Below are 14,624 nucleotides of genomic sequence, written 5' to 3'. Positions count from 1 at the left end.
ATGATCCCTAGAATGGTAGGTTTAACGTATGATGATCAGCTAAGGATCCTGGGATTGTACCCATTAGAGTTTAGAAGGTTGAGGGGAGATCTAATAGAAACTTACAAGATAATGTATGGTTTAGAAGGGGTGGACGCTAGGAAGTTGCGTTCGTTAGGCGGGGAGACTAGGACCCGTGGGCACAGCCTTAAAATTAGAGGGGGTAAATTTAAAACTGAAATGAAACAACATTCCTTCAGCCAGAGGGTGGTGGGCTTGTGGAATTCATTGCCATGGAGTGCAGTGGAGGCCGGGACGTTGGATGCCTTCAAGGCAGAGATCGACAAATTCTTGATCTCAGAAGGAATCAAGGGCTACAGGGAAGTGGAGTTGAAATGCCCATCAGCCATGATTTAAATGGCAGAGTGGAGTTGATGGGCAGAATGGCCTTACTTCCACTCCTATGTCTTATAAACTGTACTAGCTATATCTCACCCTAGGGACAATATTTAAAGATAACGTTCCTGATGATTTGATTACTTTATCATTGTACAAACAGTAATGTAATAATGATCAGACCATTTGTTTTAGCACTGTGGAGAACTCGCTATTCAACTTTAAAATAGGATAGTGGGATCTCTTTGATCCACCACACAGAGGGCAAATGAGATGTCAGTTTAATATCTCTTCCAAAAGCCAGGCACCCCATTAGAGTAGCATTCCCTCAGTACTGCAATCAAATGTCATCCTTAACTTTTTGCTCAAGTCTCTCCAGTAGGACTTGAACCCAAAATTTTCTGACTCAGAGGTGAGAATGCTGCCTACTGTGTCACAGTTACACCTTCATGATGTATACATTAGACTTTATTCATGTAGCGCAATTAAGTAAACTAAATTGGCTTGCAAGGAGTCACATGTCAAAAGGATTAGTCACAGTTATGAGAGTTTGGTTTTTGGGAAAGTCTTAACTTCCCAGAACACAGTGGGTCTCTGATACAGACTGCTGCCTTATCGGATGGATGTTGATTCACTTGATTCCTTCAAGTAATTAGAGCTGTTTTTGTCGAAGGCAGAGATCTATTCTATAGAGAATTCAGATCCGGGATGTTTTCCTGGTCATGTTTTGATCAGCTAATGGCATCAGAGAAGAATTTTTGTGTTCCTTCTCCCCTAAGTTGGTTGAATTTTTAACATCTAGTTTATTTGCCTCTCCCAGGGATTTCCATCAATGTAGGCAGATGAGGAATGTGTGTATTACGATGCAGAAGGTACCAGAGATGTGGAGCAGAATGCTTGGTCCAGTCAAGCTTTTCTACTCATTTTCGTATGGTTGCGAGATCATTGCATATTAAAAAGACTTGCATCTACATGGCACCTTTCACAAGCACTAAACATCCCAAATCACCATACAGCAAATGAAGTGCTTTTGACATGTTGTCACTGGGCCTGAAATATTAACTCTGATTTCTCTCCACTGCTACTGCCAGACCTGCTAAGCTATTCCAGTAATTTCTCTTTTTGTGAGCCGAATTTGTTTACTGAGATACTTTTCAGGCAGCACTCGTCAGTACACCAAGGATAACTTCCCTACAATTCTTCAAAATTGTGCCTTGAGCACCTCAACATCCAAACAACAGACAAGTCCTAAGTTTAACATCTCACCTGAAAGACAATACCTCCAATAATGCAGAACTCAGTTTGTAGTGCATAAATATGTCAGCTTGATTTTTGTGCTCATGTCTATCTTGTGACTTAGAGGCAGTGCTACAAAAGTTACAATCGACTCTCAATGCATTCTGTGGTACAGAAATATCTTGATGACTATAATAATTCACCAATACTAAGAATCTAACAAAATGAATGAAGATTTCAAAAGAATCCTCACAGCAAAGTGTGACAATGCAATTGAATTTGATTTACAGCTACAAAATGAAACTACAGCAGCTTTAGGCCAAGAGAATTTATGCATTTTTCCCCAACAAGTCGATTTAGCCAAGAGGTGTAGTCAAACACATTGCAATGTCTTTGTGGCTGCCACGTCATCTTTCAGCTCAGGTTACAGAAGTGGCTTTTATTACACATTCATGGAAGAAAGATACATTTCATGACATGGATCAGCAAGCTCCCGACAATTTCAGAAGCTCATTCTTTTTAGCATCACTGCCCTCAGCTACAATTATAGTTTACACAAATTTCATGCCTCATCCATCAGATCATAAGGAGATATCACAAAAGCCATCATAAAATCTTTATTCACAATGGCTCCTGGCCAAATTCTACAGACTATCAGTCTCCTTCTTCTGTTCTTAAAACAGGGATGATTAACAACCTGTCAACCTCTTCAAAAGGCAATACACCTGCTGATTCTGACTTACCAAAATTCAAATTTGTTTGTGCGATTTTAAAAGTGAACCAATCTTAAGGGGAAAAAAAAGGTGAAAAACCAAGATCACCGCTTCAGATTGCTCTAAAATTTCAACTTTTCCTTCCCCACTTGGGGAAAATCATCTCCAGTAGACCTCAGGGAGGAAACTATTTATGCTTCACACAAGACTAATGGGGAATGGTACAGAATCCAGGCTTTCATGTGGAGGAAGGGGAGTGCTGGTAAGGTGCTGCTGACTAAGGGTGTGGATGAGGAATAGCTTGTTATTCAACAGGTGGTGAGGAGGTAGATTTTGCAGTGAATGGTGGGTTTCAAGGACTTTGCACCTCTCCTCAGCCTGGGGCTGCTTTGTGCTCTAATTTCTGCTTAATGGTGTCAGTTCCCTACTGTCAGCTCAGTGGCAGTGGAGAGGCTGAGAAGACTGAGGAGCAGCTCCAGGTTTCCGCTTTTATTGCTTGTTCAGATGGTGGCTAGACTTCTCTCAGGGAGGGGAATATGAGAATGGAGGGAAATGGGCACTTGATTTCTGCTCATGTGCATTGCCTGATTTCTAGAAAAACGTAGGCCCCTTACAGTCTGAGTAGGGAGGTTTGATAATGAAGCACAAACAAATGGCAGAGCAATTAAACAATTTTGGTTCTGTCTTCACAGAGAAAATACAACTAAATTCTCAGGAGGTGCCAGTCTTTTGAAGCAAGATTCTCTTAAAGCAAGAGTCTTTTAGGAAAGAAGAATAAAATTAATATTAACACTAATAAGTTCTCAATAAATTTACAGCATTGAAAACTGATAATGAATATGACAGAGTACTAAAGGAGGTGGCAATGGAAATACTGGATGTATTTGTTGTTATCTTTCAAAATTCTGTAAGTTCTGGAACAGTCCCAGCAGGTTGGAGGATGGAAAATCCGAAGCATAGGGGACTGTTGGTAATATACTGGCATGGATGCAGAACTGGTTAGCAGACAAGGAACAGAGTGCAGGAATAAATAGTTTGTTCTTGGACAGCAAGGTAGTTTCAAGGGACTACCACATGGATCAGTGCCCAGGTCCCAGCTATTCACAATATATATATCTATGATTTGAATTGCATTTTTTTTCTGGTTTGTTTCCAGGGTGTGAAAGTCATATTCAAATATGACATCACAAAGTATAATTTATTAATTAAAATCCTGTAGTTAACACAAGACCAGTGAGAGTACAAAATGATTATAGATTTGCACCAACTCTGAAGCAATAATGCAAATTTGGAGCCAGGGCCTCGTGACAGCAAATTGAGATTTATTTGACATCACATGTAGTGTAAAGCTGATGTGATTTTGGATTTGGCTTACAAACTGTGTAGCAGTCTATTAAACACAAACACATTCTATCTGACTGAGAACATCTAACGCTCCTTTCTAGGAACATGGACATTTCAAAGTGCTTTAAGGAGGACCATTTTGATTCGTCTGAAGGACGCACAGAGTTCAATCCAGAATGGCTTAATAATATAAATGTGATTCTGTCTGGAAGCTGAACTGCAGTCTTGTGTGAATGCATGCTTAAAGCTCTGCTGCTTCAATTGAAATTAGTGCAAACATTAAAGTCATGAAAGGAAAATATTGCAGTTGCTAGAAATCTGAAAAAAAACAGAAAATGCTGGATATATTCAGCGGGTCTGTGGAAAAAGAGTTAACATTTCATATTTCAGCCCCTTCACTAGATTTGGAAAACATTAGAGATGAGGCAGGTTCTTCTCAAATGAAATAGATGAGCAAAGGGAAAGAAAAACAACGAGGCAAAAGGTAGGCAATTGACAGGGAAAAAAAGGGACAGTAAAATGGCAAATATGTTTGACATGCAGGGTTAAAAAGGGGCATGAAAAGAAGTGAAATACTTCATTCAAGATGGTATCAATGGTAGGATGATGAAAAGTTGCCATCCAAAAGCAGAAACAAGAAAAAAAAGTAAACAAAAACCTGCAAAGAAAAGCAAAACAAAATAGGAACAAAGATTGTTATCTGAAAATGCTGACATAAGTTTGTTAATCATTAACCATTACAATACCACAAAGATTCAGAAAACACATTTTTGACATCATAAAAGGGTTTAGGAATAATGTCTCCAAAATATAAAGGTACTTTTTAAACGTCTTTTGAAATTTTTTTCCAATTGATCCGGACACTGAAGTAAAATTTTGACCTGGAGAAACACGTGGAATTACAAGACTGGCTAGATAGTTTCAAAAAATGATAGTTTTAATGATTATAGAAAATCACAATACTGTTTATTTAATTCTGGGTCAATTCAATTTTAATCTGTGGAGCTGGAGGAACTCAGCAGGCCAGGTAGCATCAGAGGAGCAGGAAAGTTGATGTTTTGAGAGAAGGATCCCAACCTGAGATGTCAATTTTCCTGCTCCCCTGATGCTGCCTGGCCTGCTGTTTTCCTTCAACTCCACACAGTGTTGTCTCTGACTCCAGCAGCTGCAGTTCTTGCCATCTCTCAGTTTAAATCGCATTGGTTTATCTCAGCATGTGTATACAGTTACAGTTCTGTATGTATTTAATAACATCCTTTCACATCATTCATTACAAAATATTATTTAAGAGAATGTGATAATAATGTAATAAATCGAGCTGGAGTAGGCCATTTGAGCTTTGAGCCTGCTGCAGCATTCAAAAAAACATGTCTGATCTAACTAAACACCTCCTCACACAATCCCAATAAGCCTTTGATTCTCTTAGTATCCTAAATGCTGTAATTCACTGTCTTGAATGTATCAATGACTCAGTATCCACAAATGGTGAAATGCAATTGACCACCCAGTGTCAAATGAGGTACCAGAATCATCAACAGCAAACTCAGTCCTTTGGACCCTGTACACTCCTTCTTACCAACATCTGAGGCTTAGCTTTCAAAACTGAGAGCGCCATCTCACAATCTAGTCAAGCAACAGTCTGACAATCATACTGACAGAATTGATTGTCTGTACAATGTTCTAATCACCATCATTACCATTTCTCGGTATGTCTTGTTCCACCAGCATGATGGATCCAGCAGAGATGGCACTCTAATGGTGATACAATCAGGTGTCCTCAATATTGAATCTGGATCCCATGCAGTCTCAGGGCATCATATTGAAGAAACAGCCACTTCCAACTTCCAAATCAGCTGACAAATCTGTACTTCTCCATGTTGAATACCACTTGCTGTAAGCACCGAGAGCTGCAAGGGTGCAGAATGCAGGCGGGTGAAGATTTCAATGTCATCACCCAAGTGGCTTGACAGCACCACAACTGATCAAGTTAGAGGTTAGTGATCTCAAATCCATGATGTCACTGGAGGAGTTCCCAGGCTAGAGATATATGCCCAAACATTTAAAATGGAGCAAGACCTGGAAAATATCCAGGCTTTGGTTGATGTGTGGCAAGCAATATTTATGCCACACAAATGCCAGACAATGACCATCTCCAACAAGATAATCTGACCATCATCCCTTGTCAGTGGTGTTACCATTACTGAATTCCCCACTATCAATATCATAGGGGTTACCATTGTCCAGAACCTGAAATGGAATAGACATATGAACACTGTGGCTGTAGGAGCTGGTCAAAGGCTAGGAATTCTGCAGTGAGTTTACTCATTTACTGACTCCCCAAAGCCGGTTCACCATCTATAAAAGGCACATGTCAGGAGCTTCGGAGAATATTCCCACTTGCTGGATGAATGCAGCTTCAATGACACCCAAAATGCTGGGCACCATCCAGAAGAAAGCAGCTCACTTGATGTGCACAACATTAACAAACAATTACTCACTCCCTTCACCACAAAAGCACAGTAGCAGCAGTGCGTACCAACTACAAGATAGCAAATTTTTAAAGTGTAAATCTCCTTAAACTGCACCTACCAAGACCATTTGGCAGTACTGAGCAGCAGATACAGAGGACAAACCACCATCTGCAAGTTCAACTCCAAATTTCCCATCATCCTGACTCAGAAATCTATTTCTGGTCCTTCAATGTCACTGGGTCAAAGTCCTGAATTTCTTCGACAGCACTGTGGGTGTTCATAAATTCAAGCCTGCAGCAATTCAAGAGGACAATTCATCACCACCTTTTCAAGGGTAACTGGGAAAGGGTAAAAGGTGCTGACCCAGCCTGTGAATATCTTCAATGCATGTAGACATCATCTCTTGCAGCTTCTTCACATCCTTCTCACTACCTACTCTGCCACCTATCTTTATATTGTTGTGCTGCCCCAGTCAGAGTAAAATTTTCTAAATGTCCTGGTATCGCATTGCTAATATCAGCCATTGCAAAATGTCTTTCAAAAATGACAAGTGATAGAATTATAACAATCTGATGTCCCTTGACCCTCTACATAATTTTTAAATTAAGTTAATTTCTATTTTTCTCCTGTCTCTCTTCCTTTCCCACCTCAGAAGGAGTGACTCATGTCAGGGTATAACTCAGTAAGCACATGAACGGCAGCCTAGACACACACACACCCCAATTGCAGAGTGGTCGTCAGAAGGCAGTAAGAGAGAAAAGTCCTTTCAGATTTTTGGGCACCCAGCCGCATATCAAACCTCTTTGTTAACCCATAGACATATTAAGCAAATAGTGCTGGCCCTTCTGCCACACAAGCTGACATCATCTATGAACTAAAACTTGAGGTTATGTATGGTTTTCTACTGGACCATATGAGACATCTTTTTATTAAAAAAAAAAGACAACCATAAAAATATTAAGAGATAATGGGAACTGCAGATGCTGGAGAATTCCAAGATAATAAAATGTGAGGCTGGATGAACACAGCAGGCCAAGCAGCATCTCGGGAGCACAAAAGCTGACGTTTCGGGCCTAGACCCTTCATCAGATGAAGGGTCTAGGCCCGAAACGTCAGCTTTTGTGCTCCCGAGATGCTGCTTGGCCTGCTGTGTTCATCCAGCCTCACATTTTATTATCATAAAAATATTAAAATTAGAGTTGATAGGGTGTATTATAAAATAATCTACAAATGTCAGCTTTGCTGAATCAGTCACATCTTGCTTTAAATGAGAAAGTTATATTTTGAGCACTGATCCAAGATTTTAATCACATAATCTAGCCATTGCAATGCACTGCTGAGAAAGAGAGTGGTGCCATTGTTTGGATGAGAAGTTAAAGATCTGTACAAGGGAATGGAAAAAACCCCATGGCATTAATCCAAGAACAGCAGGGAGTGCTACCAGTATCCCTTCTTCAACCAGCACAACAAAAACAGATTAAATGTTTTTTTCAACTCAATTGCTGTTGCAAGAATCTTGTTATGTATATTAACTATGGCCACTTGTATGACACTTTGGAAGCTGCTTGATAAATTCAAACTTTTTCCTTGCATGTTCCTAATGTTGCCATGATAATGTTCCCACTGCCATCTGGGTTTTCTGACAGTATGTTTGAAACAATTAGTAATGAGGACATGTAGAATAAAAGTGGCCAAAATTTGACTCTAAGCAGAATGTCAGAGAAAGATCAGCCAGTGTATAAAAAAGGACAAAGCCTCTCCATCTCTCTCGTGTGCTCACCAGTATTTTAAAATTTTAAGCAGTGTAAGAGTCAAGCTGAGAGAAGAGTTTCCCTGGAGCAGAACTTAAATAACCCATGCTAAGTCACATATGCCTTAAACAAAACCATTTGGAAACCAACCATAATCTTCTGGTGCAATCTTAAAAAGACACCAATGGTTCAAGAGGCAAAGGCTTCTGCAATTATTGTTCTTCTTTCCTGAAATGTGAACAGCAATGGGCCAGCGTTAATGCACATTCTTAACTGGCTTTTAGGAGGTGGTAACCAGCGGCCTTCTCGAACTGCTGCAGCCCATGGTATTGGTGCACACACGGCACTGTTTGAAAGGGAATTCTAGGAGGTTGACTCCGGTGACAGTGAAAGACAACATTATAGTTCTATGTTACGATGGTGCATAGCTCGGAGGGGAGCTTGCAAGTGATGGTGTTCCTGTGCATCGGTTCCCTTATCCTTTTTGGTGGTAAAGACTGTAGTTCTGGAAGGTACTATTAAACAAGGCAGAATCAGGAAAGCTTTATATTCAATGTGTACATTGCAAAATGCTCTCAGCTCATTACTCTCTACTAACTCCTAGTTAGCTGTAAATTAAGACAAGTAACCCCACATCCTGAGATGTCCGCGTGTCCGGACACTCCATCACTACACAGGAACGCATGGTGATTGTCAAAATATAACATGATACCCAGCACTTAGGCAACCAATGTAAGGCAACGTTTCCATAAACTAATTGTGAAGAAGGGCAGTAGATCAGTATATCGAAGCGACAGATTAAGTAAATATTCCCGCAGAAACTCCCGAATGTGTCAGAGGGTGAGCATTTACAAACGGCTAAGAATTTCCAGAGATAGTGGGAACTGCAGATACTGGAGAATCTGAGATAACAAGGTATAGGGCTGGATGAACACAGCAGGCCAAGCAGCATCAGAGGAACAGGAAGGCTGACGTTTCGGGCCTAGACCATTCTTCAGAATTTCCATATTGGCAATTATCCATTTGAGCATCTGCCGTCAGAAAGACCATCACCACAAGGCGATAGTCACTCCAGCTGGCAACTTACCAGCCCGTCTAATGAAGAACGAAATGTTCAGTAATTGCCTCGTTCTCTCAAAAATGATTCACTGACCCTCCCCCAATCGAACGATATTTGCTTCGATGAATCGTATAAAACTAAATTTTGATCTAAATCTGTGCGACGATGTTGCTCGTTCAACAAGTCAAAGGCAAAACAATGTTAAATCCAGCCAGCCCCTACTGCCCTGTTGTTTAGCCTCTTCACAATAGGGAGGCTGCTGAGACGCTCAGTCTGCATCACCGTAGATATTCCCTCGGTTTGCAAAAGTCGAACATCCCAGAGTGAGTGAGTTAGTACCGCTCACATGTGGCTTTCAACAGGAACCAAAATTTCTTGCTTTGAGGGGAACTGAAGTACGGTGGTTTATAATTCCCGAACACAGGACGGATCAACGCAGATAATAGCAGCCGCGCACCACAATAAACAAGGACTGGCTTCTTACCTACTTCTAGGTGAGGCTGGTCCGAACTACTGAACCCACAACGATAAGGGAGCGACAATTCCTTAGATCTTGCATAACCCGCAAAACCGAAACTTTGCTCAGCTGATGAGCATCCCGCTGAGGTTGGCCTGAATATAATGTCCCCTAAAGTGCAAGATAAACGGTTATACGAAACAGACAATACTTTCAGGAGACGGGCGCGGTTTTCAAAAGCAGGCGTGGGTGGAGGGGTACCCAATGTCTGCATGTGCCCGCCGTTCACTTTTCAGGCAGAATAAGCAACAACCAAAGTCCGCAAAATTCAACAACTGCACTTCAATATATGTGCCAGTGTGAAGGAGCCGCCAATCAGTATAGGTCCGCCCCGCCTCTCTCAGTTTACTTGCATGGTTGTCCGCTCACTGGCTAAACAGTAGCGAGACGTTTGCGAGGCCCTTAATATACTGCAACACAAAAGAATCAAATTCGAGGCTTATTACAAGGGAAGGTCTTTTTCTTTTGACTATCGTCTGATATTGAGGGAGTATGAATTCCACAATGCAATCTGGCTGTGACTGAAGGCAGCCAGGAACTCAAACATCAGCACACCTGCTCCAGAGAGTCTGCTAGATGATTAGGGGGTTTGATATTGGCTTTGAGGCTGTAACTAAAGGGCTTTGGTTAAGGGCCATCTGCAAGAGGCAAATGGGACGTGAGGAAAATGTTTGCATACGCGAAAGGTTCTTAGAACGTGAAAAGCCTCGTCAGAATCAGGGTTCGAGCCAGAATGTCGAGCAGAGAAGTGAATAAATGTTTGAAAAGTAATTTATAGAAGTGGGGCAGTGGTGGAGACAGATGCCCTTTCAAAAAACTGACGCAGAAACCTTTGAGTGGTGTTTAGTGCGAGCTGACAATCCCTGCATTTGTTCGTATTACTGCGCTTTCGTTACATAAACAGAGCATAATTACATCAGTAACTGATGGTATTCTAACCCGGTTACCATTCTTCTATAGAAATGAACAAGTTACATTTCTGTCCCCAAATAAAACTGGCTCATGTTTTGGAGCCTCCTATAGGACGAGGGAGAAATTTCACCGGAGCGCCCATGCAACCCAAATGTCACACCACGGCATCTGATGATTTACGAATTAAAAACGGCATCGTCGCTGCTTTCAGTTTCTTTGAAGCTGAGGCATTCGTGGAGAAAACCCTTCGCCGTAGTCAGGCCCTGGGGATTTTGGAGTTGCTTCTCCCTGTGGGAGTTCTGCATGGAGGATGAAAAGTAGTGCAGTTTTCCAGCTGGTGTTACAGGATAATTATAACCATGAACAGTCTGTTGGCAAAATCAATTTCGCGATAAAGAAAAATGCCCAACAGCAACTCAATCGCTGAAAAAGTTCAAAACTAATAAACATGAAAAGAAAGGCACGAAACAAGCCTTCCGATTCTCTATTCATTTTGTGGTTATGATACAGAACGTTCAGTATCCACAAGCAGTGAGTATTTTTGTCAGTGGAAACTAATATCACAAATTAACCAGGGAGCTCAGTTTGGAAACCGAAAACCCTGAAACTTCTCACCACGGTCACAGATTTTCTGTTTGCATGTCATGTGGCTACTGAAAACCTTCAAAATAATGCAGGATTCTCACACAATAAAAATGGAATTCAGTTTAATCAACAAACATGAACCGGTAATTCTGTTTATCATTTTAATTTGATGATATGTTTTGAATGATAAAAACATCTTGGCGAGAAAAATACTTTCATTTAAATAGTATGTGGCCATATCTGTGATAAATGTGAGAAAATTAACTTTCTTTTGAGTTGCACTAACTGCTGTTAGGAAGCCAACTATGGTAATCATTCTACCTCAGCAACATGTAACTAACAGCAATAAAATGCACACAATTTTGCTTGTGGCATTGGTAAATACATACATTTTGAATTATATTGCAGAAATAGACAGGACAAGCTGTGCAAGGATTAGCAGGTATTGAAACAACTTTTGCTTGTTTGTTTAAGAATCACACAAAAGAGGCAGTGAATATTGAAGTACTGGAAACCAGGAGCAATGTAAGAAGTAAGAACAGGAAGTTTTATTTATGTAATTTCACATGCTCCTGCACCATAGGAATACAAAATGTCAGGGTTTTGTGATGGAATGGAACATGACTGGCAAATTATGTCCTGCACAACTGCACTGGCAGAAAGGATCAACTCAGTTTCTACTGTGGGGAAGGGGTGCCAGCTAGGGAAAAGAAAAACATTATTGGTGTGTGAACTCATCCTGATCTGGCAGTGCTTAACTGATCCTTAGCTTTTGTTCCATCCTCTACTCATCTCAGATACATGCTAAGTGAATTAAACCATTATATTGCATGGTTTTGAACAAGCAAAACACATTTCAGAATGTTATGTTAGAACGTAAAACAATCCACATGTGTGTATACGCAAAACATATATTCTAACATCCAGAAATAATATGAGGTAAAGAAGGGTAACAAATAAACTGTGGTCAAGCATTCCATAGAGCACATCAAATGGTATATACAGTCAAGACAGATCTCATAGATTTCTCAGCAATGTCCGATGCTACACTTCAATACATACTCAAGGGTATGAATGCAGACAGCTAGCTTCATTTAGCTGGCAGGCTGCCTACATTTCTCCAAGCTTGAATATTTCTCAGCTGTACCAAGCACATTTTTCTGTGGGCTTCTTTTACTACACTTTCAGGACTTCAATGAGCTGCCCAGAGCCACCAACAACAGTTTTGCTATATGGAAATATCTTATTCAGTTATCATACAGACATTTTGTCACCATGCTAGGAGGACATCATCAGTACAACCTCCAATGAAATGACGTTGTTCTACTCCACTTAGTATTTATATGATTCAGTCTGTTAAGTTGGGTTGTGTCATTTCTGGTTCTATTCTTCATGAGTTTGCATTCCACGTTTGTTGATTGCGTTACAGGTTAAAACCAGGCCTCTCGGAATGTTGTGTGTGTCTGTGGTTGGCTTGAGCTAAATTGATGGCCTTCACTGTCCAAGTGCACTGAGATGAGGGAAAGTTTATCGTGAAGTTTTGCGGCTAGTTGGTGTTCATATTTCCCGATGGTTAGTTTCCTTCTGGTCTGGCCGATATAATGTTTGTACAGTCGTTGCAAGGTATTTTGTAAACTACGTTGGTCCTGCATGTCATGGTCTGGGGTCTTTATGAATGTTTGTCGTAGTGGGCTGTGGGTTTGTGTGCTACTATGATTCCTAATGGTCGCCAGAGTCTTGTCGTCAATTCTGATATGTTCTTGACATACGGTAGTATGGCCAATATATTGGGGCGTACTGTGGAGTGAGTGAATGTTGAAGTTGGTGTTTGGGATGCAATCAAGCAAGCTACTTTGATCTGGATGATGTTGATCTTCCTGAGTGTTGTTGGAACTACACACATCCAAGCAACTGTTTTTTCTCAGCCCAAAATATTGACTTTTCTTCTACTTGAATGCTGTCTGTCTGGCTATGCCTTTCCACTCTACATTTATTGATTCTAGCTGCCAGCATCTGTGGTCCTTACTGTCTCCATATTCTGCAACTTCATTGATTGCCTTCCCTCCATTATAAGGTCAGCAGTGCAGATGTTTGCTGGTGATTGCACAATGTTCAGCATCATTTGCAACTGCTCAGATACTGAAGCAGTCTGTATTCACAAACAACAAGATCTGGACAAAATTTGGTATTGGACAGTTACACAACAAGTAACAATCATACCAGACAAGTGCAAGTCTCTGGCTATCCCTAGCAAGGGAAAGTTTATTCACCTCCCTTTGACAAATCAATGGCATTACTATCATTGAAACCACTATCACTAACATTCCAGGGGTTACCATTGACCAGAAACTGAATTGTACCAGCCAGATAAATGCTGTAGCTGCAAGATCAAGTCCACTACTGTCAGCTGTAAGCAACTCATCTTCTGATTCTGCAAAACCTGTGCACCATGTACAAGGCACAATCCTGGAATGTGATGGAATACTGTCTACCTGCATGGTTGTGTGCAGCTCCAACAACACTCAGGAAGCTCAACATCACCCAGAACAAAGCAGCCTGCTTGATTATATCCCAACACCAACTTTAATATACATTCGCTCCACCATCATAGTGGCAGCAGTGTATACCATCTACAAGGTGAACAGGAGGCACTTGCCACAGCTTTTTCCACAGCAGCTTCCAAACTCGCGGCCTCTAAACCTGCAATGGCAGTAGATGAATGGTAACATCACCAAGTGCAGGTTCCGTTCTGAGTTACAAACCATCCTAACTTGGAAATACAGCATCATTCCTTTATCACTGCTAGGTTAAAATCCTGCAACTCCCTCCCTAAGAGCACATATATGTGCTACAAATTCTGCAGTAGGTCAATAAAGCAATTCATTACCACCTTCTCAAGGGCAATTAAAGATGAACAAAAATGCTAGCTTAGTCAGCCATGAGCACACCACCTGAACAAATAATTTTAGATTACTTTAATCACAGAAAAACGTCCAAAGGAAGAGAATGTCTTGGTAACATCAGCCAAACTCTGCATGTTCCCATTAACATAAAACCAAACTTATAGAATTCTGTAGCATTGACTGTTATATACACAGCCAACTAATTATATTATTTATCAGAATTTTGAAAAATTAATGAAATGTTATGAGGACAAGAATATCTGGATATTGAGTTATATTACCATTTCAGTAGTTTTTTTTACTCATGCATGGGATGAGGGTGCTGCTGGCTAGGCAGAATTTATTGTCCATCACTAATTGTCCAGAGGGCAGTTAAGAGTCAAACACATTGTTGTGCGTCTGGAGTCATATATAGGCCAGACCAGGTAAGGATGGCAGTTTCCTTCCCCAAAGGACATTAGTGAAGGAGATGGGTTTTTCTGACAATGCACAATGGATTCATGGTCATCATTAGATTGTTAATTCCAGGTATTTATTTAATTCAAATTCCATAGGGGAATTTGAACCCAGGTCCCCAGAACATTGTCTGGGTCTCTGGATTAACAATCTATCAATAATACCACTAGGCCATCGCCTCCCCTATTAATAGCATACTGAAGCTCAGTAGAGCATTGGACAGATGAGGTCTTGAACATTACACTCATTTCTAGGGCATAAGCAGCATATGCAAACTTTCACAGCTCTGCTTTTGATCTGA

At 40.8% G+C, this 14,624-nt stretch overlaps 1 protein-coding gene across 3 annotated transcripts in view; it reads right to left on the bottom strand.

Annotated features, from left to right (window-relative positions):
* Positions 1-9,753, bottom strand: part of LOC125450739 (MOB kinase activator 3B) — a 131,916-nt gene extending 122,163 nt beyond the window's left edge. For all 3 annotated transcript variants that reach the window (XM_048526828.2, XM_048526829.2, XM_048526827.2), the window contains exon 1: positions 9,435-9,753. The gene's annotated coding sequence lies outside the window, so the exon portion shown is untranslated. The remainder of the gene's footprint in view (positions 1-9,434) is intronic.
* Positions 9,754-14,624: the final 4,871 nt, after the last annotated feature.

Source organism: Stegostoma tigrinum, chromosome 3, assembly GCF_030684315.1.
Source record: "Stegostoma tigrinum isolate sSteTig4 chromosome 3, sSteTig4.hap1, whole genome shotgun sequence".
In the NCBI taxonomy this organism is placed as follows: Eukaryota; Metazoa; Chordata; class Chondrichthyes; order Orectolobiformes; family Stegostomatidae; genus Stegostoma; species Stegostoma tigrinum.
The sequence above is the reverse complement of the archived record's forward strand: the minus strand, read 5'-3'. Positions and strand labels throughout refer to the sequence as shown.